We start from the raw sequence: 25,633 nt of genomic DNA, 5'->3' as shown, positions 1-25,633 counted from the left end.
ATGAGAGAACTTCTCACGGCCGTTTTTCGTCTTCGTGGAGCTGCTGCTCTGGGTTCCAAGTATAAGGTGAGAGAAAGTCAAGAAAAAGAGATACATCCTCACGTTAATGGAGGGGCCGTTTTGAAGGGAGAGGAGACGGTATTGCGGTTTTGGCCTGCTGATGCGACAGTGTTGCACTGCCCGTTAGCTCAGTGGGCTATAGCGTCGTGCTAGTAACGCGTCGGTCATGGGTTCAATCCCTCCACGGGCCATTCCATTTTCTCCCCTGATAGGAAATGCTGTCTCCTGCGAGACTCTGCCAGGCAGATTCTAAATGATGTGCACATCCAGCTAGAAGTCTGAACGTTTCGCTAAGGGGTTGCCAACGGCCAGCTCACTTTCGATTAATGAAGTTAAGCAGACGTTTGCGTGGTTAGTGAGTGGATGGGTGATCGTCCGGGAACTCTGCGTGCTATTGGACCCTTTCATTTCAACCCCCACCCTCCTCCTTTTGTGCTACAGTGTTGACGTGCTATGATGCCTCCCTAAGCAATTTAAATTACGTTAACGAACATATGACCGAAAATTTAATGACGCTGTTTGCAAAAAGAGCGCAAGGAAAGTGCAAGAACGACTTTGGCAATAACAGAACCGTACGAATCAACAGATAATTTCTCAAATGTGTAGATAACACTGTGGCGAAGCAGTGAGATTTCCGAAATTTGTAAATGAAAGTTTAGCTTTTCGTATTGAAAAGGAAAAGTACTCTTGATTACTTTATTTCTCGCAGCCGATTGTCGTACTTCTCCTGTCATATCGGCCCCACCGCCGAGCGGCAGCGAGCGGCAGTCGAGCAAAGTCGGGCCAAGTCGGCACACGATGAAGTGAAATCAATCCACTTAGCTGGAACGAGGCAGCAGACGAGGAGATACTACCTGTGCCGCGACGCGTGGCAATTTCGAGGATCGCATGGTCTTGAACACACACTATTGCGCTACGCAAAAATGACAATCCTCCTGCGATGGCCGGGAATCGAACCCGGATCAACTGCTTGGGAAGCAACCATGCTGTCCGTTACACCACCACCGCATTGCGTTGCAGGCTTCCTGTGTCGCGGTGTGTTGTCGCCCCTGCTGCCACCAGAGGCTCAAGCGACCCTGCAGCGGCACCTCTGCCCTCCAGCACATCGGAACGCGATACCACGTTGCTTCCAGGGCGATGCACTGTAACTAGACGCAGCATTGACTTCCGCCGAGTAATCCACCCTTTCATGTACGGCATGGTGGGAAAACAATTCTGAAATTAGAACTTCTTAGTGAGGCTGCGGTGGCGAATATTCCTGTATGCCTCGGTGGCGCAGTGGGCTGTGCGTGTCATTATCTTAAGGGCGTACGTTCTATCCTCAACTCAGCCTTCTCATTTTCTGTCCACGACGGTGAAAGGCACAGCATAGCTTTTGCGAGGTAAGGCCGTGTTTGCCGTTTATTACCACCTAGGCTACTTTGTGTCAACGTGTGTTTGTTTCCAGTTATTACTAATTACAGTTTTACTAGTTGCACTCGAGACTGAAAGCGATGATTGCCTAGTATGACTTGCGCGCTTTGGGAGTGAGTAAGCGGGATCGTGGTGGCGGACAGAGTTCAGCGTTGGCGCCAGGTTCGGCCCTAAAGTTGCGTGGAGGAGAAGTATTTCTGGACGCATACACACGTAGTGGATCGTTGAGGTATGTCCGGTATGGTCTAGTGGCTAGGATACCTAGCTTTCACCCAGGAGGCTCGGGTTCGATTCCCGGTACCTGAACGTGAAGGTTTCGGGGCTGAGATGAGAAAACTTCTCACGGCCGTTTTTCGTCTTCGTGGAGCTGCTGCTCTGGGTTCCAAGTATAAGGTGAGAGAAAGTCAAGAAAAAGAGATACATCCTCACGTTAATGGAGGGGCCGTTTTGAAGGGAGAGGAGACGGTATTGCGGTTTTGGCCTGCTGATGCGACAGTGTTGCACTGCCCGTTAGCTCAGTGGGCTATAGCGTCGTGCTAGTAACGCGTCGGTCATGGGTTCAATCCCTCCACGGGCCATTCCATTTTCTCCCCTGATAGGAAATGCTGTCTCCTGCGAGACTCTGCCAGGCAGATTCTAAATGATGTGCACATCCAGCTAGAAGTCTGAACGTTTCGCTAAGGGGTTGCCAACGGCCAGCTCACTTTCGATTAATGAAGTTAAGCAGACGTTTGCGTGGTTAGTGAGTGGATGGGTGATCGTCCGGGAACTCTGCGTGCTATTGGACCCTTTCATTTCAACCCCCACCCTCCTCCTTTTGTGCTACAGTGTTGACGTGCTATGATGCCTCCCTAAGCAATTTAAATTACGTTAACGAACATATGACCGAAAATTTAATGACGCTGTTTGCAAAAAGAGCGCAAGGAAAGTGCAAGAACGACTTTGGCAATAACAGAACCGTACGAATCAACAGATAATTTCTCAAATGTGTAGATAACACTGTGGCGAAGCAGTGAGATTTCCGAAATTTGTAAATGAAAGTTTAGCTTTTCGTATTGAAAAGGAAAAGTACTCTTGATTACTTTATTTCTCGCAGCCGATTGTCGTACTTCTCCTGTCATATCGGCCCCACCGCCGAGCGGCAGCGAGCGGCAGTCGAGCAAAGTCGGGCCAAGTCGGCACACGATGAAGTGAAATCAATCCACTTAGCTGGAACGAGGCAGCAGACGAGGAGATACTACCTGTGCCGCGACGCGTGGCAATTTCGAGGATCGCATGGTCTTGAACACACACTATTGCGCTACGCAAAAATGACAATCCTCCTGCGATGGCCGGGAATCGAACCCGGATCAACTGCTTGGGAAGCAACCATGCTGTCCGTTACACCACCACCGCATTGCGTTGCAGGCTTCCTGTGTCGCGGTGCGTTGTCGCCCCTGCTGCCACCAGAGGCTCAAGCGACCCTGCAGCGGCACCTCTGCCCTCCAGCACATCGGAACGCGATACCACGTTGCTTCCAGGGCGATGCACTGTAACTAGACGCAGCATTGACTTCCGCCGAGTAATCCACCCTTTCATGTACGGCATGGTGGGAAAACAATTCTGAAATTAGAACTTCTTAGTGAGGCTGCGGTGGCGAATATTCCTGTATGCCTCGGTGGCGCAGTGGGCTGTGCGTGTCATTATCTTAAGGGCGTACGTTCTATCCTCAACTCAGCCTTCTCATTTTCTGTCCACGACGGTGAAAGGCACAGCATAGCTTTTGCGAGGTAAGGCCGTGTTTGCCGTTTATTACCACCTAGGCTACTTTGTGTCAACGTGTGTTTGTTTCCAGTTATTACTAATTACAGTTTTACTAGTTGCACTCGAGACTGAAAGCGATGATTGCCTAGTATGACTTGCGCGCTTTGGGAGTGAGTAAGCGGGATCGTGGTGGCGGACAGAGTTCAGCGTTGGCGCCAGGTTCGGCCCTAAAGTTGCGTGGAGGAGAAGTATTTCTGGACGCATACACACGTAGTGGATCGTTGAGGTATGTCCGGTACTCAGTCGCGCTTGAGACACGGAGCTACACGGACGTGCTGAGAGCGCTGTTAACCGGAGAGTTTGCGAGTTGTGATATTTGTGTTGTGTTTACTTTCTGTTATAAGTGCAGTGAAATTTTCCGTTCATTGTTTTGGAGTTTCTAACCGTTTTCTTTGTTATTATTTAGCGGCCTCGACCGCTTGTTAATTTCTGATATGGCCAGGTTATTTCCCAGGAAAAGTACCCTCCGCTTTGAATTTGAAAAGTCAACCCGTCACGTACAACCGACATCACTGGAAATTCATGACTGGATAGTGGACGTTATTGGTATCAATTCTGATCAGGTGCACACTGCATATTACGACATGGAGCAATATTGTTTTTTTGTCAAATTGCTGAACCCTGTGTTGCTGGATAAGATACTAATGAAGCATGGCGGGCGAGTTGAATTCCGGCATCGGGATAACTCTGTAAGTACCGTCACCGTTACTAATGCCGACGTAGAATATAAAAATGTACGTATTTTTAATTTGCCCCCGGAAGTTGAAAATTGTTTTTTAAAAGATGTGTTAAGCAAGTATGGGGATGTCAAACAGATTCGAAATGAACGCTGGTCTAGCCAACATCGCTTGCAGTGTTTCAGTGGTGTTCGGTCAGTAGATATGCATGTGAAAGTCAATATTCCTTCCCATATTATGGTTTGCGATTACAGGGTTCAAGTTACGTACTCTGGTCAAACTTTGACGTGTCACATCTGCAATGAGAGTGGCCACATGCGTCAAGATTGTCCTAAACGGGTTTTCGTCTTAAAAAATTCCTTACAGCAACGGAAACGGCTAACGCTCGCGGAGATTATTACCGATAATCAAGCGGCAGCAAGTGCTACAGCCGGGGGTGTAGCTGCGTTGCATGAACAGGAAGTCGTGCGCATTGAGGAATTTCCAACCTTGCCTCGGACAAGTACGGACGAACCGACACTTGCGACCGGAGACACTGCTACCAACAAACGGCGTAGGACTTGTGACGGTAGTAGTTCTGAGGACGAAGCCCACAGTACCCCAGAATCGAAGAGACAGGACTCGCAGGAACGTAGATCTGATACTAAGTTCTTAAAAGGTTCCGTTCTAGTAGACGATATTTCCTCTGGCATGTCACATAGTGACATTTCAGCTGCTGTCGCGGCGTCGCAGGGGACGGATGGTCGGCCCTCCAACCAACCACAGCAACAGGTTCCGGGGGACCGACCGACATGTGAACAGCAGGTCGCTGCAGGGGTTCACCACGGCGTAGACAGTCGTGATAGTAAACAGACCACGCCTCTAGCTGAGGATGCCGAACAGCCAACGGCGGCGGCTCGCAACACGGCAACACAACAGGAATGTTGTCATAACACGGAACGCGAACATAAACAGCAGTCGGTGACGGAAAATGTCAACACACCACTTCCTGTGGAGTTTGATAACAAACGTGTTGACAGCGAAAGTACTTCCGCAGCTGGGTTGCCGCCGGAGGACACGGCGCGAGTGATTCCGGCCGTAGTGTCGGGACCGTCGTCGGCCGTTGACATTCCCCACGACCCGCCCACGCCGCCGTCTGCCGAGATGGCTCATAGTGGGCGCCGCAGGAACAGAATCCAACCAAATGTGAACGTTGTCCGAAAGAAAACTAAGAATAAAGATGCCGGGGGCAAACACAACGAGCATGACTTGGCTTCACAACCGGATAAACAAATGGAATGGCATGACGATCCGACCGTTGGCGATGATTAATTCCTCCCCCTTCCTGCATAGGTCTCAGTATGTCACAGGCATATAAAATAACAACGTTAACTATTAGCAAGATCCGGTCTGACGTCAAGGTGCGTGCTCTACAACAATATCTTTACGAGTCGGATACAGACATCGCCCTTTTACAAGAGGTGGCCTTGCAGCAAATAAACCTTACCGGTTTTGTTGCAATAATCAATTCTTCCCCAGAAACGAACGTGGGGACTGCCGTCTTAATTAGGGAAGGTATTCCGTTTGCCCACATTGAAAGATTAGAATCCGGTCGAGGACTGAGTGTCACTATTTTTGGCGTTACTGTTATTAATTTGTACGCGCCTTCCGGGAGTACTCGTAGAGCTGACAGAGCCCGCTTTTATAAGGAAGACATCATTTATTTACTGCGGAACAATCCTCCGCAGCTGATCATTGGAGGTGATTTTAATTGTGTATTGTCCAGAAAAGATCAGACACCGAATTTTAATTATTCACCTGATTTAAACCGTCTTGTTTATGATCTTAAACTCAAGGACACCTGGGAAGCTCGGTACCCAACTTTAGTGAGGTTCACACACATCGTTGGAAATTCCTGTAGCAGGATCGACAGGATTTATGTGTCTGAAAACTTAGTAACTAACTTATTAAATGTAGAAACTATTCCTACCAGTTTCTCAGACCACAGTGGCGTGGTTGCGTGTATCAACTTACAACAACAACCCACGCGCTGGTTTAAAAATCAGTGGCATCTTAATCTTTCATTATTAACCGACTCAGACCTGGAGGAGGCCGTCAGGCGTGCTTGGGAGCAGTGCCTCCGCACTGTTCCTGCCTTCCCTAGCATTATAGCATGGTGGACCTATAAAGCGAAGCCCAAACTGCGCAGGGTTCTTATGTCCTTTGGTATTGAACGGGCTACTGGAATTCGCAGGACAATGGAATTTTATTACTCCGTATTAAGAGATTTGTATGACAGAGCGGATGCCACGGCTACTAGAATAGGGGAAATTCAGAGAATCAAAGCTAAATTAATCAGTCTGAAACGGAAGCAGTTAGAAGGACTTAAGGTTCGATCCAAAGTAAAATCAGTACGCGCAGACGAAACGGTGGCCCTGTATCACCTTGTCAAGCACGCGAAGAATAGAAGGAGGGCTTTCATTGATGGACTTAAACTCGAAGATGGCACGACGGTCACAAATCAACGCGATATCGTCAGAGAACTTTACAGCTACTTTGTCAGGACTTATACTTCAAACGCTCCCCATGCAGACAGCGCTTCTCAACTCCTTGAAGTTCTTCCTTCGAGGATAACTGCAGACGAAAGTGAAAGTCTTTCTTCGGGTTTCAGTCACGAAGACGTTTTCGACATCATCTGCAGTTCCCCTACTAACAAGTCCCCTGGGCCTGACGGTCTTCCCATTGAATTTTATAAAAAGTACTGGCACATACTCGGAGCGAAGATCACAGACATGGTGAACGAGGTCTTGCAGGGGCAGTCTGTTCCAGGAGAGTTTAAAGAATGTAAAATTGTTCTCCTCCCTAAGACCAGAGGTGGAAAATCTGTAACAAATCTTCGGCCGATATCACTACTGAATTCCGATTACAAGATTGTAGCTCGTGCAGTTAAGATGAGGCTTCTGCCGCTCACTTCCAACATGCTTTGCAAACAGCAAACATGTGCTTTTCGGCGGACTATACTGCAAACGGTTGCCTTTTATAGGGATATTATTGCGCTCGCTGACGCCAGCAACGTACAATGTGGTCTGCTCTTTCTCGATTTTTTTAAGGCATTTGATCTTGTCAACCACACGTACCTACTAGAGACACTGCGGCGCTTGGGCTTCTTACCGTCCGCGATCGCAATAATAAAAAATGTAGCCATCGGAATCACTGCAAAAATTTCAGTAAATTCGCAACTCACGAAACGGCTCCTCATCGACAGAGGTGTCCCTCAGGGCAGCCCCTTGTCGATGTTGCTGTTCGTCATTTCGCTCGAGCCGCTCCTCACGCACCTGCAGGCGAAGCTTAGTGGTTTAACGATCTCAGGAGTGAAGTCCGTAACAGGAGCCTATGCGGATGATGTTGGGATTGTTATCAGAGATGAGTCTGACGTCACTGCGCTTGAAGCTGTCCTCAAGGCCTACTGTCAGGCGTCTGGAGCACACATCAATGAACAGAAAAGCAAGTTTTTAAATCTGCGAGGCCTCGACCGTCTTCAAATTTCGTGTGCCACACACGTCAGTGAACTGAAAGCTCTAGGGATAGTGTTGAAGGCGTCAATATTAAACATGACGGCGGCGAACTGGAGGGATGTGGCTCACAAAATCAACGGTGCAGTAATTGATAACTACCACAGAAGTCTGAACCAATTTGACAGAATTACGTTGATTAATACGTGTGTTTTATCTAAGGCCTTCTACACGGCGCAGGTTCTTCCTATTCCTGCAGGAGTGGCTCAAAATATCATGTCAAAAGTTACGAATTTTCTATGGAAAGGCGAGATCTTTCGTGTATCTGCACGAACAGCAGCGCTACACCCAACGCATGGAGGGATGGGATTGGTTGACATACGGCGCAAAGCACTGGCTCTGTACGTGTCACGCACGGCGGCAATCATACAGGATGAACCTCATGGTCTTACGGCACAGTTATTTCATGCTGTCCGGCCACACAGTCTTGAATCTCCGCTGAATGTTCAACCTATTTGTTACCGGCTTAAACATATCAGAGAGTATTATCTCGAGTATAGCTACCTTAGTCACCAGTTACGGCACACTCAGTCCTTAACGGCAAAAGCAATTTTGGCGGAAAGGAGGGAACACGAAAGCCAGAATCCGATTGTTAGCAAATATAGTGGAGTCCACTGGGATGCAGTATGGCGAAACGTTGGTTCCACTGTTTTGAGCTCGGATGCTCGTACTGCGTGGTACAAAGCAGTCAATAATATCATAAGTACCAATGAGCGACTCCACCGGATAGGGCTGAGTGCTACCGACCTCTGTCTTCACTGCAACCTCACAGATACCGTGCTGCACAGATGCACCTGTGGGGAACGTCTCCACAACTGGAACTGGATTCAGCAACAAGTCGCACTTATCACTCGCAGTGTTCCCGCCAATGTCCACGCAATGATGATCTATCGGCCTGATTTTAAGTTTTACCCACAGACGAAAAATAATACTGTGGCTTGGTTACTGGGTAATTATTCTAGTTATATCTTTAACAAACTTGGGGATGATGATCCTGTCGCATTCAAAATGCATATGGAAATCGAATTTCACAAAACACTTCAATACAAGAATCATGGCAAGAACTTTGGAAATATGCTTAACATTGTATTCGAAAAAATGGGAATAGGGTAGTGAACCGGGAGTGTAGGGGTGGGTTGGGACGCGGAGCACCTGTAGTGCCGCGAAGAGGCCCCACTGCTTCTGCCTCGTGTCCTGACTTCAGCCACTGCGCCTCGGTACCTCCCTCCAACAGTGCACACGGATCACCAGAATACACTTGGATCCGAGATGACAAAACATCTTTTTGTTTTTTTTTCTTTTTAAATTCTTCTTGAACAACTCTTCACGGTGGTCCCTAAAGGAGGAGATTTCGTTTAAAAAAAAATTAATTAAAAGAATAAAGATAAAAAAAAAAGTGGCGCAAGTGGTTAACGCACGGTAAAAAAAAAAAAATAAAAAAAAAGTGGTTAAGGCGTTGGAAAAAAAAAAACAAAAAAAAAAAAAAAAAAAAAAAGCGGTCTAAGGCGCTGGTTTTAGGCACCAGTCTCTTCGGAGGCGTGGGTTCGAATCCCACCGTTGCCACTTTTTACGTCTCATTTTTGTGCCGTTGCGGTGTGTTCTCGTAAAAAAAAAAAAAAAAAAAAAAAAAAAAGTATGGTCTTGTGGCTAGGATACCTAGCTTTCACCCAGGAGGCTCGGGTTCGATTCCCGGTACCTGAACGTGAAGGTTTCGGGGCTGAGATGAGAAAACTTCTCACGGCCGTTTTTCGTCTTCGTGGAGCTGCTGCTCTGGGTTCCAAGTATAAGGTGAGAGAAAGTCAAGAAAAAGAGATACATCCTCATGTTAATGGAGTGGCCGTTTTGAAGGGAGAGGAGACGGTATTGCGGTTTTGGCCTGCTGATGCGACAGTGTTGCACTGCCCGTTAGCTCAGTGGGCTATAGCGTCGTGCTAGTAACGCGTCGGTCATGGGTTCAATCCCTCCACGGGCCATTCCATTTTCTCCCCTGATAGGAAATGCTGTCTCCTGCGAGACTCTGCCAGGCAGATTCTAAATGATGTGCACATCCAGCTAGAAGTCTGAACGTTTCGCTAAGGGGTTGCCAACGGCCAGCTCACTTTCGATTAATGAAGTTAAGCAGACGTTTGCGTGGTTAGTGAGTGGATGGGTGATCGTCCGGGAACTCTGCGTGCTATTGGACCCTTTCATTTCAACCCCCACCCTCCTCCTTTTGTGCTACAGTGTTGACGTGCTATGATGCCTCCCAAAGCAATTTAAATTACGTTAACGAACATATGACCGAAAATTTAATGACGCTGTTTGCAAAAAGAGCGCAAGGAAAGTGCAAGAACGACTTTGGCAATAACAGAACCGTACGAATCAACAGATAATTTCTCAAATGTGTAGATAACACTGTGGCGAAGCAGTGAGATTTCCGAAATTTGTAAATGAAAGTTTAGCTTTTCGTATTGAAAAGGAAAAGTACTCTTGATTACTTTATTTCTCGCAGCCGATTGTCGTACTTCTCCTGTCATATCGGCCCCACCGCCGAGCGGCAGCGAGCGGCAGTCGAGCAAAGTCGGGCCAAGTCGGCACACGATGAAGTGAAATCAATCCACTTAGCTGGAACGAGGCAGCAGACGAGGAGATACTACCTGTGCCGCGACACGTGGCAATTTCGAGGATCGCATGGTCTTGAACACACACTATTGCGCTACGCAAAAATGACAATCCTCCTGCGATGGCCGGGAATCGAACCCGGATCAACTGCTTGGGAAGCAACCATGCTGTCCGTTACACCACCACCGCATTGCGTTGCAGGCTTCCTGTGTCGCGGTGCGTTGCCGCCCCTGCTGCCACCAGAGGCTCAAGCGACCCTGCAGCGGCACCTCTGCCCTCCAGCACATCGGAACGCGATACCACGTTGCTTCCAGGGCGATGCACTGTAACTAGACGCAGCATTGACTTCCGCCGAGTAATCCACCCTTTCATGTACGGCATGGTGGGAAAACAATTCTGAAATTAGAACTTCTTAGTGAGGCTGCGGTGGCGAATATTCCTGTATGCCTCGGTGGCGCAGTGGGCTGTGCGTGTCATTATCTTAAGGGCGTACGTTCTATCCTCAACTCAGCCTTCTCATTTTCTGTCCACGACGGTGAAAGGCACAGCATAGCTTTTGCGAGGTAAGGCCGTGTTTGCCGTTTATTACCACCTAGGCTACTTTGTGTCAACGTGTGTTTGTTTCCAGTTATTACTAATTACAGTTTTACTAGTTGCACTCGAGACTGAAAGCGATGATTGCCTAGTACGACTTGCGCGCTTTGGGAGTGAGTAAGCGGGATCGTGGTGGCGGACAGAGTTCAGCGTTGGCGCCAGGTTCGGCCCTAAAGTTGCGTGGAGGAGAAGTATTTCTGGACGCATACACACGTAGTGGATCGTTGAGGTATGTCCGGTATGGTCTAGTGGCTAGGATACCTAGCTTTCACCCAGGAGGCCCGGGTTCGATTCCCGGTACCTGAACGTGAAGAATTCGGGGCTGAGATGAGAAAACTTCTCACGGCCGTTTTTCGTCTTCGTGGAGCTGCTGCTCTGGGTTCCAAGTATAAGGTGAGAGAAAGTCAAGAAAAAGAGATACATCCTCACGTTAATGGAGGGGCCGTTTTGAAGGGAGAGGAGACGGTATTGCGGTTTTGGACTGCTGATGCGACAGTGTTGCACTGCCCGTTAGCTCAGTGGGCTATAGCGTCGTGCTAGTAACGCGTCGGTCATGGGTTCAATCCCTCCACGGGCCATTCAATTTTCTCCCCTGATAGGAAATGCTGTCTCCTGCGAGACTCTGCCAAGCAGATTCTAAATGATGTGCACATCCAGCTAGAAGTCTGAACGTTTCGCTAAGGGGTTGCCAACGGCCAGCTCACTTTCGATTAATGAAGTTAAGCAGACGTTTGCGTGGTTAGTGAGTGGATGGGTGATCGTCCGGGAACTCTGCGTGCTATTGGACCCTTTCATTTCAACCCCCACCCTCCTCCTTTTGTGCTACAGTGTTGACGTGCTATGATGCCTCCCTAAGCAATTTAAATTACGTTAACGAACATATGACCGAAAATTTAATGACGCTGTTTGCAAAAAGAGCGCAAGGAAAGTGCAAGAACGACTTTGGCAATAACAGAACCGTACGAATCAACAGATAATTTCTCAAATTTGTAGATAACACTGTGGCGAAGCAGTGAGATTTCCGAAATTTGTAAATGAAAGTTTAGCTTTTCGTATTGAAAGGGAAAAGTACTCCTGATTACTTTATTTCTCGCAGCCGATTGTCGTACTTCTCCTGTCATATCGGCCCCACCGCCGAGCGGCAGCGAGCGGCAGTCGAGCAAAGTCGGGCCAAGTCGGCACACGATGAAGTGAAATCAATCCACTTAGCTGGAACGAGGCAGCAGACGAGGAGATACTACCTGTGCCGCGACGCGTGGCAATTTCGAGGATCGCATGGTCTTGAACACACACTATTGCGCTACGCAAAAATGATAATCCTCCTGCGATGGCCGGGAATCGAACCCGGATCAACTGCTTGGGAAGCAACCATGCTGTCCGTTACACCACCACCGCATTGCGTTGCAGGCTTCCTGTGTCGCGGTGCGTTGCCGCCCCTGCTGCCACCAGAGGCTCAAGCGACCCTGCAGCGGCACCTCTGCCCTCCAGCACATCGGAACGCGATACCACGTTGCTTCCAGGGCGATGCACTGTAACTAGACGCAGCATTGACTTCCGCCGAGTAATCCACCCTTTCATGTACGGCATGGTGGGAAAACAATTCTGAAATTAGAACTTCTTAGTGAGGCTGCGGTGGCGAATATTCCTGTATGCCTCGGTGGCGCAGTGGGCTGTGCGTGTCATTATCTTAAGGGCGTACGTTCTATCCTCAACTCAGCCTTCTCATTTTCTGTCCACGACGGTGAAAGGCACAGCATAGCTTTTGCGAGGTAAGGCCGTGTTTGCCGTTTATTACCACCTAGGCTACTTTGTGTCAACGTGTGTTTGTTTCCAGTTATTACTAATTACAGTTTTACTAGTTGCACTCGAGACTGAAAGCGATGATTGCCTAGTACGACTTGCGCGCTTTGGGAGTGAGTAAGCGGGATCGTGGTGGCGGACAGAGTTCAGCGTTGGCGCCAGGTTCGGCCCTAAAGTTGCGTGGAGGAGAAGTATTTCTGGACGCATACACACGTAGTGGATCGTTGAGGTATGTCCGGTATGGTCTAGTGGCTAGGATACCTAGCTTTCACCCAGGAGGCCCGGGTTCGATTCCCGGTACCTGAACGTGAAGAATTCGGGGCTGAGATGAGAAAACTTCTCACGGCCGTTTTTCGTCTTCGTGGAGCTGCTGCTCTGGGTTCCAAGTATAAGGTGAGAGAAAGTCAAGAAAAAGAGATACATCCTCACGTTAATGGAGGGGCCGTTTTGAAGGGAGAGGAGACGGTATTGCGGTTTTGGACTGCTGATGCGACAGTGTTGCACTGCCCGTTAGCTCAGTGGGCTATAGCGTCGTGCTAGTAACGCGTCGGTCATGGGTTCAATCCCTCCACGGGCCATTCAATTTTCTCCCCTGATAGGAAATGCTGTCTCCTGCGAGACTCTGCCAAGCAGATTCTAAATGATGTGCACATCCAGCTAGAAGTCTGAACGTTTCGCTAAGGGGTTGCCAACGGCCAGCTCACTTTCGATTAATGAAGTTAAGCAGACGTTTGCGTGGTTAGTGAGTGGATGGGTGATCGTCCGGGAACTCTGCGTGCTATTGGACCCTTTCATTTCAACCCCCACCCTCCTCCTTTTGTGCTACAGTGTTGACGTGCTATGATGCCTCCCTAAGCAATTTAAATTACGTTAACGAACATATGACCGAAAATTTAATGACGCTGTTTGCAAAAAGAGCGCAAGGAAAGTGCAAGAACGACTTTGGCAATAACAGAACCGTACGAATCAACAGATAATTTCTCAAATGTGTAGATAACACTGTGGCGAAGCAGTGAGATTTCCGAAATTTGTAAATGAAAGTTTAGCTTTTCGTATTGAAAAGGAAAAGTACTCCTGATTACTTTATTTCTCGCAGCCGATTGTCGTACTTCTCCTGTCATATCGGCCCCACCGCCGAGCGGCAGCGAGCGGCAGTCGAGCAAAGTCGGGCCAAGTCGGCACACGATGAAGTGAAATCAATCCACTTAGCTGGAACGAGGCAGCAGACGAGGAGATACTACCTGTGCCGCGACGCGTGGCAATTTCGAGGATCGCATGGTCTTGAACACACACTATTGCGCTACGCAAAAATGATAATCCTCCTGCGATGGCCGGGAATCGAACCCGGATCAACTGCTTGGGAAGCAACCATGCTGTCCGTTACACCACCACCGCATTGCGTTGCAGGCTTCCTGTGTCGCGGTGCGTTGTCGCCCCTACTGCCACCAGAGGCTCAAGCGACCCTGCAGCGGCACCTCTGCCCTCCAGCACATCGGAACGCGATACCACGTTGCTTCCAGGGCGATGCACTGTAACTAGACGCAGCATTGACTTCCGCCGAGTAATCCACCCTTTCATGTACGGCATGGTGGGAAAACAATTCTGAAATTAGAACTTCTTAGTGAGGCTGCGGTGGCGAATATTCCTGTATGCCTCGGTGGCGCAGTGGGCTGTGCGTGTCATTATCTTAAGGGCGTACGTTCTATCCTCAACTCAGCCTTCTCATTTTCTGTCCACGACGGTGAAAGGCACAGCATAGCTTTTGCGAGGTAAGGCCGTGTTTGCCGTTTATTACCACCTAGGCTACTTTGTGTCAACGTGTGTTTGTTTCCAGTTATTACTAATTACAGTTTTACTAGTTGCACTCGAGACTGAAAGCGATGATTGCCTAGTATGACTTGCGCGCTTTGGGAGTGAGTAAGCGGGATCGTGGTGGCGGACAGAGTTCAGCGTTGGCGCCAGGTTCGGCCCTAAAGTTGCGTGGAGGAGAAGTATTTCTGGACGCATACACACGTAGTGGATCGTTGAGGTATGTCCGGTATGGTCTAGTGGCTAGGATACCTAGCTTTCACCCAGGAGGCTCGGGTTCGATTCCCGGTACCTGAACGTGAAGGTTTCGGGGCTGAGATGAGAAAACTTCTCACGGCCGTTTTTCGTCTTCGTGGAGCTGCTGCTCTGGGTTCCAAGTATAAGGTGAGAGAAAGTCAAGAAAAAGAGATACATCCTCACGTTAATGGAGGGGCCGTTTTGAAGGGAGAGGAGACGGTATTGCGGTTTTGGCCTGCTGATGCGACAGTGTTGCACTGCCCGTTAGCTCAGTGGGCTATAGCGTCGTGCTAGTAACGCGTCGGTCATGGGTTCAATCCCTCCACGGGCCATTCCATTTTCTCCCCTGATAGGAAATGCTGTCTCCTGCGAGACTCTGCCAGGCAGATTCTAAATGATGTGCACATCCAGCTAGAAGTCTGAACGTTTCGCTAAGGGGTTGCCAACGGCCAGCTCACTTTCGATTAATGAAGTTAAGCAGACGTTTGCGTGGTTAGTGAGTGGATGGGTGATCGTCCGGGAACTCTGCGTGCTATTGGACCCTTTCATTTCAACCCCCACCCTCCTCCTTTTGTGCTACAGTGTTGACGTGCTATGATGCCTCCCTAAGCAATTTAAATTACGTTAACGAACATATGACCGAAAATTTAATGACGCTGTTTGCAAAAAGAGCGCAAGGAAAGTGCAAGAACGACTTTGGCAATAACAGAACCGTACGAATCAACAGATAATTTCTCAAATGTGTAGATAACACTGTGGCGAAGCAGTGAGATTTCCGAAATTTGTAAATGAAAGTTTAGCTTTTCGTATTGAAAAGGAAAAGTACTCTTGATTACTTTATTTCTCGCAGCCGATTGTCGTACTTCTCCTGTCATATCGGCCCCACCGCCGAGCGGCAGCGAGCGGCAGTCGAGCAAAGTCGGGCCAAGTCGGCACATGATGAAGTGAAATCAATCCACTTAGCTGGAACGAGGCAGCAGACGAGGAGATACTACCTGTGCCGCGACGCGTGGCAATTTCGAGGATCGCATGGTCTTGAACACACACTATTGCGCTACGCAAAAATGACAATCCTCCTGCGATGGCCGGGAATCGAACCCGGATCAACTGCTTGGGAAGCAACCATGCTGTCCGTTACACCACCACCGCATTGCGTTGCAGGCTTCCTGTGTCGCGGTGCGTTGCCGCCCCTGCTGCCACCAGAGGCTCAAGCGACCCTGCAGCGGCACCTCTGCCCTCCAGCACATCGGAACGCGATACCACGTTGCTTCCAGGGCGATGCACTGTAACTAGACGCAGCATTGACTTCCGCCGAGTAATCCACCCTTTCATGTACGGCATGGTGGGAAAACAATTCTGAAATTAGAACTTCTTAGTGAGGCTGCGGTGGCGAATATTCCTGTATGCCTCGGTGGCGCAGTGGGCTGTGCGTGTCATTATCTTAAGGGCGTACGTTCTATCCTCAACTCAGCCTTCTCATTTTCTGTCCACGACGGTGAAAGGCACAGCATAGCTTTTGCGAGGTAAGGCCGTGTTTGCCGTTTATTACCACCTAGGCTACTTTGTGTCAACGTGTGTTTGTTTCCAGTTATTACTAATTACAGTTTTACTAGTTGCACTCGAGACTGAAAGCGATGATTGCCTAGTATGACTTGCGCGCTTTGGGAGTGAGTAAGCGGGATCGTGGTGGCGGACAGAGTTCAGCGTTGGCGCCAGGTTCGGCCCTAAAGTTGCGTGGAGGAGAAGTATTTCTGGACGCATACACACGTAGTGGATCGTTGAGGTATGTCCGGTATGGTCTAGTGGCTAGGATACCTAGCTTTCACCCAGGAGGCTCGGGTTCGATTCCCGGTACCTGAACGTGAAGGTTTCGGGGCTGAGATGAGAAAACTTCTCACGGCCGTTTTTCGTCTTCGTGGAGCTGCTGCTCTGGGTTCCAAGTATAAGGTGAGAGAAAGTCAAGAAAAAGAGATACATCCTCACGTTAATGGAGGGGCCGTTTTGAAGGGAGAGGAGACGGTATTGCGGTTTTGGCCTGCTGATGCGACAGTGTTGCACTGCCCGTTAGCTCAGTGGGCTATAGCGTCGTGCTAGTAACGCGTCGGTCATGGGTTCAATCCCTCCACGGGCCATTCCATTTTCTCCCCTGATAGGAAATGCTGTCTCCTGCGAGACTCTGCCAGGCAGATTCTAAATGATGTGCACATCCAGCTAGAAGTCTGAACGTTTCGCTAAGGGGTTGCCAACGGCCAGCTCACTTTCGATTAATGAAGTTAAGCAGACGTTTGCGTGGTTAGTGAGTGGATGGGTGATCGTCCGGGAACTCTGCGTGCTATTGGACCCTTTCATTTCAACCCCCACCCTCCTCCTTTTGTGCTACAGTGTTGACGTGCTATGATGCCTCCCTAAGCAATTTAAATTACGTTAACGAACATATGACCGAAAATTTAATGACGCTGTTTGCAAAAAGAGCGCAAGGAAAGTGCAAGAACGACTTTGGCAATAACAGAACCGTACGAATCAACAGATAATTTCTCAAATGTGTAGATAACACTGTGGCGAAGCAGTGAGATTTCCGAAATTTGTAAATGAAAGTTTAGCTTTTCGTATTGAAAAGGAAAAGTACTCTTGATTACTTTATTTCTCGCAGCCGATTGTCGTACTTCTCCTGTCATATCGGCCCCACCGCCGAGCGGCAGCGAGCGGCAGTCGAGCAAAGTCGGGCCAAGTCGGCACACGATGAAGTGAAATCAATCCACTTAGCTGGAACGAGGCAGCAGACGAGGAGATACTACCTGTGCCGCGACGCGTGGCAATTTCGAGGATCGCATGGTCTTGAACACACACTATTGCGCTACGCAAAAATGACAATCCTCCTGCGATGGCCGGGAATCGAACCCGGATCAACTGCTTGGGAAGCAACCATGCTGTCCGTTACACCACCACCGCATTGCGTTGCAGGCTTCCTGTGTCGCGGTGCGTTGCCGCCCCTGCTGCCACCAGAGGCTCAAGCGACCCTGCAGCGGCACCTCTGCCCTCCAGCACATCGGAACGCGATACCACGTTGCTTCCAGGGCGATGCACTGTAACTAGACGCAGCATTGACTTCCGCCGAGTAATCCACCCTTTCATGTACGGCATGGTGGGAAAACAATTCTGAAATTAGAACTTCTTAGTGAGGCTGCGGTGGCGAATATTCCTGTATGCCTCGGTGGCGCAGTGGGCTGTGCGTGTCATTATCTTAAGGGCGTACGTTCTATCCTCAACTCAGCCTTCTCATTTTCTGTCCACGACGGTGAAAGGCACAGCATAGCTTTTGCGAGGTAAGGCCGTGTTTGCCGTTTATTACCACCTAGGCTACTTTGTGTCAACGTGTGTTTGTTTCCAGTTATTACTAATTACAGTTTTACTAGTTGCACTCGAGACTGAAAGCGATGATTGCCTAGTACGACTTGCGCGCTTTGGGAGTGAGTAAGCGGGATCGTGGTGGCGGACAGAGTTCAGCGTTGGCGCCAGGTTCGGCCCTAAAGTTGCGTGGAGGAGAAGTATTTCTGGACGCATACACACGTAGTGGATCGTTGAGGTATGTCCGGTATGGTCTAGTGGCTAGGATACCTAGCTTTCACCCAGGAGGCCCGGGTTCGATTCCCGGTACCTGAACGTGAAGGTTTCGGGGCTGAGATGAGAAAACTTCTCACGGCCGTTTTTCGTCTTCGTGGAGCTGCTGCTCTGGGTTCCAAGTATAAGGTGAGAGAAAGTCAAGAAAAAGAGATACATCCTCACGTTAATGGAGGGGCCGTTTTGAAGGGAGAGGAGACGGTATTGCGGTTTTGGCCTGCTGATGCGACAGTGTTGCACTGCCCGTTAGCTCAGTGGGCTATAGCGTCGTGCTAGTAACGCGTCGGTCATGGGTTCAATCCCTCCACGGGCCATTCCATTTTCTCCCCTGATAGGAAATGCTGTCTCCTGCGAGACTCTGCCAGGCAGATTCTAAATGATGTGCACATCCAGCTAGAAGTCTGAACGTTTCGCTAAGGGGTTGCCAACGGCCAGCTCACTTTCGATTAATGAAGTTAAGCAGACGTTTGCGTGGTTAGTGAGTGGATGGGTGATCGTCCGGGAACTCTGCGTGCTATTGGACCCTTTCATTTCAACCCCCACCCTCCTCCTTTTGTGCTACAGTGTTGACGTGCTATGATGCCTCCCTAAGCAATTTAAATTACGTTAACGAACATATGACCGAAAATTTAATGACGCTGTTTGCAAAAAGAGCGCAAGGAAAGTGCAAGAACGACTTTGGCAATAACAGAACCGTACGAATCAACAGATAATTTCTCAAATGTGTAGATAACACTGTGGCGAAGCAGTGAGATTTCCGAAATTTGTAAATGAAAGTTTAGCTTTTCGTATTGAAAAGGAAAAGTACTCCTGATTACTTTATTTCTCGCAGCCGATTGTCGTACTTCTCCTGTCATATCGGCCCCACCGCCGAGCGGCAGCGAGCGGCAGTCGAGCAAAGTCGGGCCAAGTCGGCACACGATGAAGTGAAATCAATCCACTTAGCTGGAACGAGGCAGCAGACGAGGAGATACTACCTGTGCCGCGACGCGTGGCAATTTCGAGGATCGCATGGTCTTGAACACACACTATTGCGCTACGCAAAAATGACAATCCTCCTGCGATGGCCGGGAATCGAACCCGGATCAACTGCTTGGGAAGCAACCATGCTGTCCGCTACACCACCACCGCATTGCGTTGCAGGCTTCCTGTGTCGCGGTGCGTTGCCGCCCCTGCTGCCACCAGAGGCTCAAGCGACCCTGCAGCGGCACCTCTGCCCTCCAGCACATCGGAACGCGATACCACGTTGCTTCCAGGGCGATGCACTGTAACTAGACGCAGCATTGACTTCCGCCGAGTAATCCACCCTTTCATGTACGGCATGGTGGGAAAACAATTCTGAAATTAGAACTTCTTAGTGAGGCTGCGGTGGCGAATATTCCTGTATGCCTCGGTGGCGCAGTGGGCTGTGCGTGTCATTATCTTAAGGGCGTACGTTCTATCCTCAACTCAGCCTTCTCATTTTCTGTCCACGACGGTGAAAGGCACAGCATAGCTTTTGCGAGGTAAGGCCGTGTTTGCCGTTTATTACCACCTAGGCTACTTTGTGTCAACGTGTGTTTGTTTCCAGTTATTACTAATTACAGTTTTACTAGTTGCACTCGAGACTGAAAGCGATGATTGCCTAGTATGACTTGCGCGCTTTGGGAGTGAGTAAGCGGGATCGTGGTGGCGGACAGAGTTCAGCGTTGGCGCCAGGTTCGGCCCTAAAGTTGCGTGGAGGAGAAGTATTTCTGGACGCATACACACGTAGTGGATCGTTGAGGTATGTCCGGTATGGTCTAGTGGCTAGGATACCTAGCTTTCACCCAGGAGGCCCGGGTTCGATTCCCGGTACCTGAACGTGAAGGTTTCGGGGCTGAGATGAGAAAACTTCTCACGGCCGTTTTTCGTCTTCGTGGAGCTGCTGCTCTGGGTTCCAAGTATAAGGTGAGAGAAAGTCAAGAAAAAGAGATACATCCTCACGTTAATGGAGGGGCCGTTTTGAAGGGAGAGGAGACGGTATTGCGGTTTTGGACTGCTGATGCGACAGTGTTGCACTGCCCGTTAGCTCAGTGGGCTATAGCGTCGTGCTAGTAACGCGTCGGTCATGGGTTCCATCCCTCCACGGGCCATTCCATTTTCTCCCCTGATAGGAAATGCTGTCTCCTGCGAGACTCTGCCAGGCAGATTCTAAATGATGTGCACATCCAGCTAGAAGTCTGAACGTTTCGCTAAGGGGTTGCCAACGGCCAGCTCACTTTCGATTAATGAAGTTAAGCAGACGTTTGCGTGGTTAGTGAGTGGATGGGTGATCGTCCGGGAACTCTGCGTGCTATTGGACCCTTTCATTTCAACCCCCACCCTCCTCCTTTTGTGCTACAGTGTTGACGTGCTATGATGCCTCCCTAAGCAATTTAAATTACGTTAACGAACATATGACCGAAAATTTAATGACGCTGTTTGCAAAAAGAGCGCAAGGAAAGTGCAAGAACGACTTTGGCAATAACAGAACCGTACGAATCAACAGATAATTTCTCAAATGTGTAGATAACACTGTGGCGAAGCAGTGAGATTTCCGAAATTTGTAAATGAAAGTTTAGCTTTTCGTATTGAAAAGGAAAAGTACTCTTGATTACTTTATTTCTCGCAGCCGATTGTCGTACTTCTCCTGTCATATCGGCCCCACCGCCGAGAGGCAGCGAGCGGCAGTCGAGCAAAGTCGGGCCAAGTCGGCACACGATGAAGTGAAATCAATCCACTTAGCTGGAACGAGGCAGCAGACGAGGAGATACTACCTGTGCCGCGACGCGTGGCAATTTCGAGGATCGCATGGTCTTGAACACACACTATTGCGCTACGCAAAAATGACAATCCTCCTGCGATGGCCGGGAATCGAACCCAGATCAACTGCTTGGGAAGCAACCATGCTGTCCGTTACACCACCACCGCATTGCGTTGCAGGCTTCCTGTGTCGCGGTGCGTTGCCGCCCCTGCTGCCACCAGAGGCTCAAGCGACCCTGCAGCGGCACCTCTGCCCTCCAGCACATCGGAACGCGATACCACGTTGCTTCCAGGGCGATGCACTGTAACTAGACGCAGCATTGACTTCCGCCGAGTAATCCACCCTTTCATGTACGGCATGGTGGGAAAACAATTCTGAAATTAGAACTTCTTAGTGAGGCTGCGGTGGCGAATATTCCTGTATGCCTCGGTGGCGCAGTGGGCTGTGCGTGTCATTATCTTAAGGGCGTACGTTCTATCCTCAACTCAGCCTTCTCATTTTCTGTCCACGACGGTGAAAGGCACAGCATAGCTTTTGCGAGGTAAGGCCGTGTTTGCCGTTTATTACCACCTAGGCTACTTTGTGTCAACGTGTGTTTGTTTCCAGTTATTACTAATTACAGTTTTACTAGTTGCACTCGAGACTGAAAGCGATGATTGCCTAGTACGACTTGCGCGCTTTGGGAGTGAGTAAGCGGGATCGTGGTGGCGGACAGAGTTCAGCGTTGGCGCCAGGTTCGGCCCTAAAGTTGCGTGGAGGAGAAGTATTTCTGGACGCATACACACGTAGTGGATCGTTGAGGTATGTCCGGTATGGTCTAGTGGCTAGGATACCTAGCTTTCACCCAGGAGGCCCGGGTTCGATTCCCGGTACCTGAACGTGAAGGTTTCGGGGCTGAGATGAGAAAACTTCTCACGGCCGTTTTTCGTCTTCGTGGAGCTGCTGCTCTGGGTTCCAAGTATAAGGTGAGAGAAAGTCAAGAAAAAGAGATACATCCTCACGTTAATGGAGGGGCCGTTTTGAAGGGAGAGGAGACGGTATTGCGGTTTTGGACTGCTGGTGCGACAGTGTTGCACTGCCCGTTAGCTCAGTGGGCTATAGCGTCGTGCTAGTAACGCGTCGGTCATGGGTTCAATCCCTCCACGGGCCATTCCATTTTCTCCCCTGATAGGAAATGCTGTCTCCTGCGAGACTCTGCCAGGCAGATTCTAAATGATGTGCACATCCAGCTAGAAGTCTGAACGTTTCGCTAAGGGGTTGCCAACGGCCAGCTCACTTTCGATTAATGAAGTTAAGCAGACGTTTGCGTGGTTAGTGAGTGGATGGGTGATCGTCCGGGAACTCTGCGTGCTATTGGACCCTTTCATTTCAACCCCCACCCTCCTCCTTTTGTGCTACAGTGTTGACGTGCTATGATGCCTCCCTAAGCAATTTAAATTACGTTAACGAACATATGACCGAAAATTTAATGACGCTGTTTGCAAAAAGAGCGCAAGGAAAGTGCAAGAACGACTTTGGCAATAACAGAACCGTACGAATCAACAGATAATTTCTCAAATTTGTAGATAACACTGTGGCGAAGCAGTGAGATTTCCGAAATTTGTAAATGAAAGTTTAGCTTTTCGTATTGAAAAGGAAAAGTACTCCTGATTACTTTATTTCTCGCAGCCGATTGTCGTACTTCTCCTGTCATATCGGCCCCACCGCCGAGCGGCAGCGAGCGGCAGTCGAGCAAAGTCGGGCCAAGTCGGCACACGATGAAGTGAAATCAATCCACTTAGCTGGAACGAGGCAGCAGACGAGGAGATACTACCTGTGCCGCGACGCGTGGCAATTTCGAGGATCGCATGGTCTTGAACACACACTATTGCGCTACGCAAAAATGACAATCCTCCTGCGATGGCCGGGAATCGAACCCGGATCAACTGCTTGGGAAGCAACCATGCTGTCCGTTACACCACCACCGCATTGCGTTGCAGGCTTCCTGTGTCGCGGTGCGTTGCCGCCCCTGCTGCCACCAGAGGCTCAAGCGACCCTGCAGCGGCACCTCTGCCCTCCAGCACATCGGAACGCGATACCACGTTGCTTCCAGGGCGATGCACTGTAACTAGACGCAGCATTGACTTCCGCCGAGTAATCCACCCTTTCATGTACGGCATGGTGGGAAAACAATTCTGAAATTAGAACTTCTTAGTGAGGCTGCGGTGGCGAATATTCGTGTATGCCTCGGTGGCGCAGTGGGCTGTGCGTGTCATTATCTTAAGGGCGTACGTTCTATCCTCAACTCAGCCTTCTCATTTTCTGTCCACGACGGTGAAAGGCACAGCATAGCTTTTGCGAGGTAAGGCCGTGTTTGCCGTTTATTACCACCTAGGCTACTTTGTGTCAACGTGTGTTTGTTTCCAGTTATTACTAATTACAGTTTTACTAGTTGCACTCGAGACTGAAAGCGATGATTGCCTAGTATGACTTGCGCGCTTTGGGAGTGAGTAAGCGGGATCGTGGTGGCGGACAGAGTTCAGCGTTGGCGCCAGGTTCGGCCCTAAAGTTGCGTGGAGGAGAAGTATTTCTGGACGCATACACACGTAGTGGATCGTTGAGGTATGTCCGGTATGGTCTAGTGGCTAGGATACCTAGCTTTCACCCAGGAGGCCCGGGTTCGATTCCCGGTACCTGAACGTGAAGGTTTCGGGGCTGAGATGAGAAAACTTCTCACGGCCGTTTTTCGTCTTCGTGGAGCTGCTGCTCTGGGTTCCAAGTATAAGGTGAGAGAAAGTCAAGAAAAAGAGATACATCCTCACGTTAATGGAGGGGCCGTTTTGAAGGGAGAGGAGACGGTATTGCGGTTTTGGACTGCTGATGCGACAGTGTTGCACTGCCCGTTAGCTCAGTGGGCTATAGCGTCGTGCTAGTAACGCGTCGGTCATGGGTTCAATCCCTCCACGGGCCATTCCATTTTCTCCCCTGATAGGAAATGCTGTCTCCTGCGAGACTCTGCCAGGCAGATTCTAAATGATGTGCACATCCAGCTAGAAGTCTGAACGTTTCGCTAAGGGGTTGCCAACGGCCAGCTCACTTTCGATTAATGAAGTTAAGCAGACGTTTGCGTGGTTAGTGAGTGGATGGGTGATCGTCCGGGAACTCTGCGTGCTATTGGACCCTTTCATTTCAACCCCGACCCTCCTCCTTTTGTGCTACAGTGTTGACGTGCTATGATGCCTCCCTAAGCAATTTAAATTACGTTAACGAACATATGACCGAAAATTTAATGACGCTGTTTGCAAAAAGAGCGCAAGGAAAGTGCAAGAACGACTTTGGCAACAACAGAACCGTACGAATCAACAGATAATTTCTCAAATGTGTAGATAACACTGTGGCGAAGCAGTGAGATTTCCGAAATTTGTAAATGAAAGTTTAGCTTTTCGTATTGAAAAGGAAAAGTACTCTTGATTACTTTATTTCTCGCAGCCGATTGTCGTACTTCTCCTGTCATATCGGCCCCACCGCCGAGCGGCAGCGAGCGGCAGTCGAGCAAAGTCGGGCCAAGTCGGCACACGATGAAGTGAAATCAATCCACTTAGCTGGAACGAGGCAGCAGACGAGGAGATACTACCTGTGCCGCGACGCGTGGCAATTTCGAGGATCGCATGGTCTTGAACACACACTATTGCGCTACGCAAAAATGACAATCCTCCTGCGATGGCCGGGAATCGAACCCGGATCAACTGCTTGGGAAGCAACCATGCTGTCCGTTACACCACCACCGCATTGCGTTGCAGGCTTCCTGTGTCGCGGTGCGTTGCCGCCCCTGCTGCCACCAGAGGCTCAAGCGACCCTGCAGCGGCACCTCTGCCCTCCAGCACATCGGAACGCGATACCACGTTGCTTCCAGGGCGATGCACTGTAACTAGACGCAGCATTGACTTCCGCCGAGTAATCCACCCTTTCATGTACGGCATGGTGGGAAAACAATTCTGAAATTAGAACTTCTTAGTGAGGCTGCGGTGGCGAATATTCCTGTATGCCTCGGTGGCGCAGTGGGCTGTGCGTGTCATTATCTTAAGGGCGTACGTTCTATCCTCAACTCAGCCTTCTCATTTTCTGTCCACGACGGTGAAAGGCACAGCATAGCTTTTGCGAGGTAAGGCCGTGTTTGCCGTTTATTACCACCTAGGCTACTTTGTGTCAACGTGTGTTTGTTTCCAGTTATTACTAATTACAGTTTTACTAGTTGCACTCGAGACTGAAAGCGATGATTGCCTAGTATGACTTGCGCGCTTTGGGAGTGAGTAAGCGGGATCGTGGTGGCGGACAGAGTTCAGCGTTGGCGCCAGGTTCGGCCCTAAAGTTGCGTGGAGGAGAAGTATTTCTGGACGCATACACACGTAGTGGATCGTTGAGGTATGTCCGGTATGGTCTAGTGGCTAGGATACCTAGCTTTCACCCAGGAGGCTCGGGTTCGATTCCCGGTACCTGAACGTGAAGGTTTCGGGGCTGAGATGAGAAAACTTCTCACGGCCGTTTTTCGTCTTCGTGGAGCTGCTGCTCTGGGTTCCAAGTATAAGGTGAGAGAAAGTCAAGAAAAAGAGATACATCCTCACGTTAATGGAGGGGCCGTTTTGAAGGGAGAGGAGACGGTATTGCGGTTTTGGACTGCTGATGCGACAGTGTTGCACTGCCCGTTAGCTCAGTGGGCTATAGCGTCG

The 25,633-nt window shown here is 49.6% G+C and overlaps 17 non-coding genes across 17 annotated transcripts; 6 read left to right on the top strand and 11 right to left on the bottom strand.

The window, feature by feature from the left end:
• Window positions 1–996: 996 nt before the first annotated feature.
• On the bottom strand, window positions 997–1,068 carry Trnag-ccc. The gene has a single exon. It is a non-coding gene; the product is annotated as a tRNA-Gly (tRNA).
• A 1,728-nt stretch (window positions 1,069–2,796) lies between these two features.
• On the bottom strand, window positions 2,797–2,868 carry Trnag-ccc. Its single transcript has one exon. It is a non-coding gene; the product is annotated as a tRNA-Gly (tRNA).
• A 7,354-nt stretch (window positions 2,869–10,222) lies between these two features.
• Trnag-ccc lies at window positions 10,223–10,294 on the bottom strand. The gene has a single exon. It is a non-coding gene; the product is annotated as a tRNA-Gly (tRNA).
• A 639-nt stretch (window positions 10,295–10,933) lies between these two features.
• Trnae-uuc lies at window positions 10,934–11,005 on the top strand. Its single transcript has one exon. It is a non-coding gene; the product is annotated as a tRNA-Glu (tRNA).
• A 1,017-nt stretch (window positions 11,006–12,022) lies between these two features.
• Trnag-ccc lies at window positions 12,023–12,094 on the bottom strand. The gene has a single exon. It is a non-coding gene; the product is annotated as a tRNA-Gly (tRNA).
• Window positions 12,095–12,733: 639 nt separating this feature from the next.
• Trnae-uuc lies at window positions 12,734–12,805 on the top strand. The gene has a single exon. It is a non-coding gene; the product is annotated as a tRNA-Glu (tRNA).
• Window positions 12,806–13,822: 1,017 nt separating this feature from the next.
• Trnag-ccc lies at window positions 13,823–13,894 on the bottom strand. Its single transcript has one exon. It is a non-coding gene; the product is annotated as a tRNA-Gly (tRNA).
• Window positions 13,895–15,622: 1,728 nt separating this feature from the next.
• Trnag-ccc lies at window positions 15,623–15,694 on the bottom strand. The gene has a single exon. It is a non-coding gene; the product is annotated as a tRNA-Gly (tRNA).
• A 1,728-nt stretch (window positions 15,695–17,422) lies between these two features.
• Trnag-ccc lies at window positions 17,423–17,494 on the bottom strand. Its single transcript has one exon. It is a non-coding gene; the product is annotated as a tRNA-Gly (tRNA).
• Window positions 17,495–18,133: 639 nt separating this feature from the next.
• Trnae-uuc lies at window positions 18,134–18,205 on the top strand. Its single transcript has one exon. It is a non-coding gene; the product is annotated as a tRNA-Glu (tRNA).
• A 1,017-nt stretch (window positions 18,206–19,222) lies between these two features.
• On the bottom strand, window positions 19,223–19,294 carry Trnag-ccc. Its single transcript has one exon. It is a non-coding gene; the product is annotated as a tRNA-Gly (tRNA).
• A 639-nt stretch (window positions 19,295–19,933) lies between these two features.
• On the top strand, window positions 19,934–20,005 carry Trnae-uuc. The gene has a single exon. It is a non-coding gene; the product is annotated as a tRNA-Glu (tRNA).
• A 1,017-nt stretch (window positions 20,006–21,022) lies between these two features.
• On the bottom strand, window positions 21,023–21,094 carry Trnag-ccc. The gene has a single exon. It is a non-coding gene; the product is annotated as a tRNA-Gly (tRNA).
• Window positions 21,095–21,733: 639 nt separating this feature from the next.
• Trnae-uuc lies at window positions 21,734–21,805 on the top strand. The gene has a single exon. It is a non-coding gene; the product is annotated as a tRNA-Glu (tRNA).
• A 1,017-nt stretch (window positions 21,806–22,822) lies between these two features.
• Trnag-ccc lies at window positions 22,823–22,894 on the bottom strand. The gene has a single exon. It is a non-coding gene; the product is annotated as a tRNA-Gly (tRNA).
• Window positions 22,895–23,533: 639 nt separating this feature from the next.
• On the top strand, window positions 23,534–23,605 carry Trnae-uuc. Its single transcript has one exon. It is a non-coding gene; the product is annotated as a tRNA-Glu (tRNA).
• Window positions 23,606–24,622: 1,017 nt separating this feature from the next.
• Trnag-ccc lies at window positions 24,623–24,694 on the bottom strand. Its single transcript has one exon. It is a non-coding gene; the product is annotated as a tRNA-Gly (tRNA).
• Between the last annotated feature and the right edge of the window lie 939 nt (window positions 24,695–25,633).

Source organism: Schistocerca americana, chromosome 8, assembly GCF_021461395.2.
Source record: "Schistocerca americana isolate TAMUIC-IGC-003095 chromosome 8, iqSchAmer2.1, whole genome shotgun sequence".
Classification (NCBI taxonomy): Eukaryota; Metazoa; Arthropoda; class Insecta; order Orthoptera; family Acrididae; genus Schistocerca; species Schistocerca americana.
Note: the sequence above shows the minus strand (reverse complement) of the source record. Positions and strands in the feature narration are given on the sequence as shown.